At 33.4% G+C, this 6323-nt stretch overlaps 1 long non-coding RNA gene across 1 annotated transcript; it reads right to left on the bottom strand.

Annotated features, from left to right (window-relative positions):
• Window positions 1–288: 288 nt before the first annotated feature.
• Window positions 289–739, bottom strand: LOC134247942 (uncharacterized). Its single transcript, XR_009987954.1, has 3 exons — window positions 650–739; window positions 419–540; window positions 289–334 (listed from the first exon to the last, which is right to left on the bottom strand). It is a non-coding gene; the product is annotated as an uncharacterized LOC134247942 (long non-coding RNA).
• Window positions 740–6323: the final 5584 nt, after the last annotated feature.

Raw genomic sequence — 6323 nt, 5'->3', positions numbered from 1 at the left:
GCACCTTTCGTCATCATTAGTATGTACTTAAAACACTGACATAATAACCAGGAGCAAAGGAAAAGGTTTTCGAGGAATTCATGCATTTTCAATTTATAATCATTCATTAGAGCCCTGCCCTAACACCAAAACCCTGAGCTTGAATTTACTCAGGTGACCTAAAATATGAGAATATATTTGTACTCTTTAGACAGGAGTATAGTGACAAATACCTAAGCCAGGGTGTTCAAGATATGCTTCAACAATCATGTCTTGTTGTTCCTTGGTACACGTCTCTGTGTTTCAACAGTTTCCTTTTCAAGTGATCCACCAGTTTCCACCTCCAGACAGTTCTCTGTAATATTGAACTTACGAGTTTATCTTACAAGTTGTATATTGTTAGAGTTTTCCAACAATTCTGAGTGACAGTAACAAATACCTGTGCTAGGCTGTTCAAGATATGCTGTAACAAGGTGTTCATTGTTTTGTGAAACATATTTATGACTGCTTAAACAGGATCCTCTTCAAATGATCTATCAGTTTCCACCTCCAGACTGTTCTCTGTAATATTGAACTCTGATTTAGGTGCGAAAAATTAAATTAAATATGTGCAGCTTAGACATAATTGTTAAAATTAAAGTGTCCAAATTAAAATATTCATACAAATTACTTACATGTATAGTCTTTTGACAAATCAGGATGATTAAGAATTACTCTGGTTCTTAAAGTTTGACCTTGTGATGACATTGTAATTGTGCCTACAGAGAAACTCAAAAATGTCAGTTCAATGTCAGTTCAATAACATTTTGTTCATTATCTCTATAACATTTTATTACACAAGTATTCTATGAATTAAAAAGGTTAACTTTAATTTAAATTAATTTAGCATGAATGCTGATAGTTTTGCTATATATATAATAATCAACACAATTGCTATAAATGTAATAATATAATATTTTCATATACCAATATATACAACTGTACCTCTGCAAGAAATATTTCTCTCTATATACTCTAGATTCTTAATTCTTACCCATTTGCATGTATCATATTCATTTTATAATATTTGAGAAGCTATCAGTGCAATATTATGGAGTACCATCTGTTCATTACTAGCAAATACCTGTAAGTATAGAATACAAATGTACAATATTTACTAAATATTTTTAAAACATAGGACTAAAATAAATATTTGTTTGTTGGCATTCATTGCCTACCGTCCCACAGAAAATGCACCCAACCAAATCTTTTCTAGACATTTCAATAATTTTTTCTCAATAATTTAGGACATTGCAACTGTTTAATTTTCAATTTTTGACTTTGTTATTTAATACCAAGCGGTGATTTTAACAAGAGTGGAGCTTATTCACATTTAGTGGGAAGAAGGTCTATGAAAAGCTCTATTATTTGTTTATATCCAACAAAAATCTGAAAGCAAATTGCCTTCACCTTCCTACCCAGTCTAAGGATTATAGGTTGGCAACTGCTTTTAGCTTAGTCATATTTAGTAACTACAATAAATAAAGAATATAGGCCTACAGTAGTGAGTACTGTACGTGACAACTCATTATAGGGAAGTAACTAGGCTAAGAGTCTTTTCTTGACTTCTAGATAGGCCTATTATATTATGTATTACCATGATTAACTAAGCTTCTTTATATGACAGCATATATTTTTGCATGTACATGTACACAACCTAATGGCTATAACAGTTGATATTAATTTTTAGTAAAGGCAGCTCTTTTCATACATGTAAGAACTTTACCAGGTATATCCTTATATCTACATGTACATTATTTTGTACGTGTTTTCTTCAGTGTTGTGTGATATATGGCTTGCTGTATTTTATATTCCAGGCACTCAGGTGCAACAAGATTTAAAAAAACAAGCTAATTCAGAGAATTCGTGTCCCCCGCTTAGGGAAAAAGTCGGATCCCCCTGACTTAATTTGTAGAATTATTAAATGTATACATATATACTGAAGCAAATAAAATACATGTATGTTAATATGCGTATAAAGATTTGATTGCTTATTCTTTATTATGTGTATAGAAGATTCTTTTGATATGGAATATCTATCACACTGTAATGATTATTTCATAACCTCATAAATTATTCTTTTCACATGCTGAATACTATAATTTAAAAAAAAAAGTAAAAAAAAAAAAATGGATCGCCCGAGAGTCGATCCCGGGACCTCTCACATGTGAAGCGAGAGACATACCACTAGACCACGGAATCGCTATAAATAAAGGCAAGTATATGCAGAAGTCAAGTCACATACATGTATATATTCATGTTCGGTATTGTCAAAATTATACACAATCCATGGTGTTTGATTTATTTAGCCTTTATTAAACAGTTCTAATAGATGTAATAAGAACAAAAAGTCCACCGAGAACCTGTTTTATACGCAATAACTTTCCGCATGCCCCTGTGCTAAAAATAGCGACATGTAATACTATAAATACTAATAAAACAAACGGGGCGGGGCACTTTGAGAGGGGTGAGAGAGGTCCTAGGGAGTTTTAGTATAAAATTACATTGCATAAGCTCAAAATCTTCTTAAATATCGCCCGGAAATGATAGTTTTACACACAGACAGAATGTGTAGATTTACGACCTTTAACTTTGACCTTTTGATCTCAAAATCAATAGGGGTCCTCCTTGGGCCACAGGGAGTTGTTATGTAAAATTTCATTGCAATAACTCAAATGGTTCTAGAGATATCGTGTGGAAACGAAAGTGTTATAACAGACAGAATTTGCTAATTCATGACCTTGACCTTTGACCTTTTGACCTCAAATCAATAGGGGTCTTCCTTAGGCCACAGGGAGTTGCTATGCTAAATTTCATTGCAAAAGCTCAAAGGGTTCTCGAGATATCGTGTGGAAACGAAAGCGTTACAGACAGACAGAAAGACGGACGGACGGACGGACGGACGGACAAACCCAAATTAATATCCCTACTTTTCAATCGGGGGACAAAAACATTGGGCCTATCCTGGTTCACTTAGCCTTTACAATAGTATTTTAAGAATGCAGAGAGCCTGTGCCAGGTCCATCTTTCAACATACCGGCATAACGTTATCTACCTGGATCTATTATTATAAGTTGTCGACAAATATTCACAAGAAAGTTATTAAATCTATCTGGTTTTTTTTTAAAAAAAAAGAAGACGAAAATATAAACTTACAGAAAATATGCAGTCGAAAACATGCTGCTCTTTCTTGTCTGCTTTCTCAGCTGCATGATGACGTAATATGTGACGTACGGCTTTCCATAATAAAACTACCTTTGACCGTGACATGGAAATAGATTTCCAAGATAAAAAAAATTGAATGACTAAAATTATAGTTGTAACGTATTGCCCGATTATGTGACGAATTCGAAACCGACTAGTCGAATAAGCCAGGTTCTACTTGCACTTCCTGTTACAGGGGAAAAAAAGAGTCAGCAAAGGAACCCTCAGGTGGCTTGTTCCAGACTTTTCTTTTGGCTGATTGCGTTCTAATTCTTGAAACAAAGGTAAAAATGAAAGCTTTTCAAATCGTTTGCCATATTTTGTGTTTGTAAAGCACTTATTTATTGATATTCAATTTGTAACGAAAATTTTCAGAGTAAAATTGGATATTGCTTTTAATTTAAGTTCTACATGTACGTAACACGGTAAGTTTAATTGTTTCATTTCGTAAGACATACCTAAGTACATGTAATAATTACTTTATCTTTCAATCGAATTGAAAAATTAGAAATGTTCATGACTCTAGGACTTTAACGAATTTAGGACCTCCGACGATAAATAATATTTCTTAATACATTCACCTACATATCTCAAATGTAATGTATGCATAATGATGCAATGAATGTAGATCCTTCCATTTATCGTTAATGTATATACACTTAATATATTTTACATTTTTTTACGTATTCCATACATTACAGGGTTTGACATTAAGCTTTTGGAATACTAGACCAGTCGGGCTAATTTGGCCAATTTTTACCAGCCCTGACCCTTTAACCACTAGCCCTGACCAAACTTGAGAAAAAAAATATCTAAAGAAAAAATAGTTATATTTTTTTTTTCTGTACAGGTGCTGAGAATCTGTATTTTAATTAAATAACATTTTCCCGCACACATGTCATATCAAGTCGAAACTAGGTCATATACATGTGGCTTGTCATGTTTAATCCTAATTTAATTAACTTGTATACAATATTAAAATTGATACCATTAAAAATATTCAGAAAATCTACGTACAGTAAAAAATTATTTTTGTTTATTGGTATTTATACATGGATTACCGATGTTCTAAATGTGAATCTTTTGACATTGACAATCGTAACTACTCGGCCATTTCCTTGAACGATCTACATGTAAAGCTTATTGTTTCTCTCTAGGGAAATGAGTTAATGGCTGAGTAGTTATGAATGCCGACAATGGCTTCAGTCATGCTGTGTGTTACGTATGTAGTTTTCTTTCTACTACCGGTATGCGGTTAAAATGCTTAAATTCTATTTTTTCATTGACAATAAATGATTTGTTTACAAAAATATAAAAAGTTCATTTATTTTTCTTACACGACCAGTCGGTCTAGTACATAGACATTTTACCCGACCGGACCCATCTTTTACTAGACTCAGTCGGTCGGACGTGCCTTAATGTCAAACCCTGCATTATAATAAAAGATTGATTCATCAAAAGTACCTTTTTAATTGACAATTCATATTGGCTGCCAACAAATTCAAGATTAGTTAACATGGCAGATAAATTCAAGATTTGATGTTGACAAATACGACAACTAACCGACTGTTCTGATATTTTTTAAAGAACTAATTTCTAAAATAACAACATGAAAATGCAATTATGATCAGATAAGGTTAGTTATATTAACAGAACAGCCATTTGTTAATGATTTGAGTTAAAATCAATGCAGGAGTGAATCACTCCTACACAAGCACCATTATGAATATTTTAAGTTGCCCCCCCCCCCTTTATTTAAAAAAGAAATGAAAAGGATACATTATTGCAGCTTGTGCGCAGGATGTTTATTATAAAATTAAAACACACGCTTGCAATGTAGTGTAATGCTAAGATTACACTTCAAATCTTTGAACCACTTTAAAAGAGCTTCGCGCAGCTTCTTTGTCATGATGCACTCCACTCTATACCATATTCTGAGTAAAAAAAAATTAAGAATAGTAATATGAGAAGGATGTGGAGATAACGAACAGCATTCAATACCAAAGTCCATCAAACAATACAAAATAGAAGCAGAGCAAACACGGACCTCTAAAACATCAGAGGCGGGATCAGATGCCACGGAGGAGTGAGCATCCCCTGCTGACCGGTCACACCCACCGTGTAGGATAAATATATATAGCTCTAAAGCTTGTTACTATCGACGTCAGAATTTAAGGAAATAGTTGCCTGACGTCACGGCGTCAGGCTGTATAAGGATTGACAATTGCTTGATCCGAAACTAATAGATAATACCCAGAGAGCTAGATTTTGTGCAAGCTGATTTACATTGGAAATCTTTTACCTGCATTTTAAAAGAAACTTTTTTTCTGGGAAACAATGGTTTTACTGATGCAAAATAATGCAGTATTTACTTTGTTTACTCTGTTTGCATGAAACAGATTATTCCATGTGATTTACCGTTTCAACGTGTCCGTGTATCTTTTTTCCCGCATTTCTATACTACTTGATCAGTCCACTTATGTTCTACAAAAGGGGTGAATCGCTCTTTTCGCGCCAAATGTCACGAGTAAGCGATTTTTGCGCCTTTACTTGGATTGTTCTATTGTATGAATGGGTGTGCTAACTTCCATGGAATTAAATTAAGGTTATTGTAACCTCCATCTTCTTATGATTCAGAAATTCTATCTGCAAATTATATCTTATTCCTTAAAACAACATATGAATCGTATGTATCAGAATATGGACATGCAAAACAAAAGAAATTATTTCTCTAACTTGTTTCCCCTCTGTTGGTTTATTCCATATTTTAAACCAGGTTCCAGACGATTTGACGAAAGAAATTACCTGTGCGAAATCTTGGATTTCTTTTCCACAAAGGCCTAAATGTTGGTTTTACCTATTTCGTTCTCAAAAAATTATAGTACCCACTTTTCAAAAAAAAGATCAATGAACACAAACTACTACTGTTTACTTCATTGGAGAAAATTCTTTCCTACAACATATGTATTTAGTTATATCCATTCTCTAAAATGTTCACAATGAATGATTTGACAACAGATTTTAGAATAGGTGTAGCTTTAAATTAAGATCCAGGGGTAGATCAACCAACTTGCAGAAAAATCAATTGCATCATCTCGGGT

The sequence above is a fragment of the Saccostrea cucullata genome, unplaced genomic scaffold (assembly GCF_032062105.1).
Source record: "Saccostrea cucullata isolate Sc308-1 unplaced genomic scaffold, CSIRO_AGI_Scuc_v1 ctg5089, whole genome shotgun sequence".
NCBI classification, from domain to species: Eukaryota; Metazoa; Mollusca; class Bivalvia; order Ostreida; family Ostreidae; genus Saccostrea; species Saccostrea cuccullata.
This window is presented reverse-complemented; position numbering and strand designations above follow the sequence as displayed.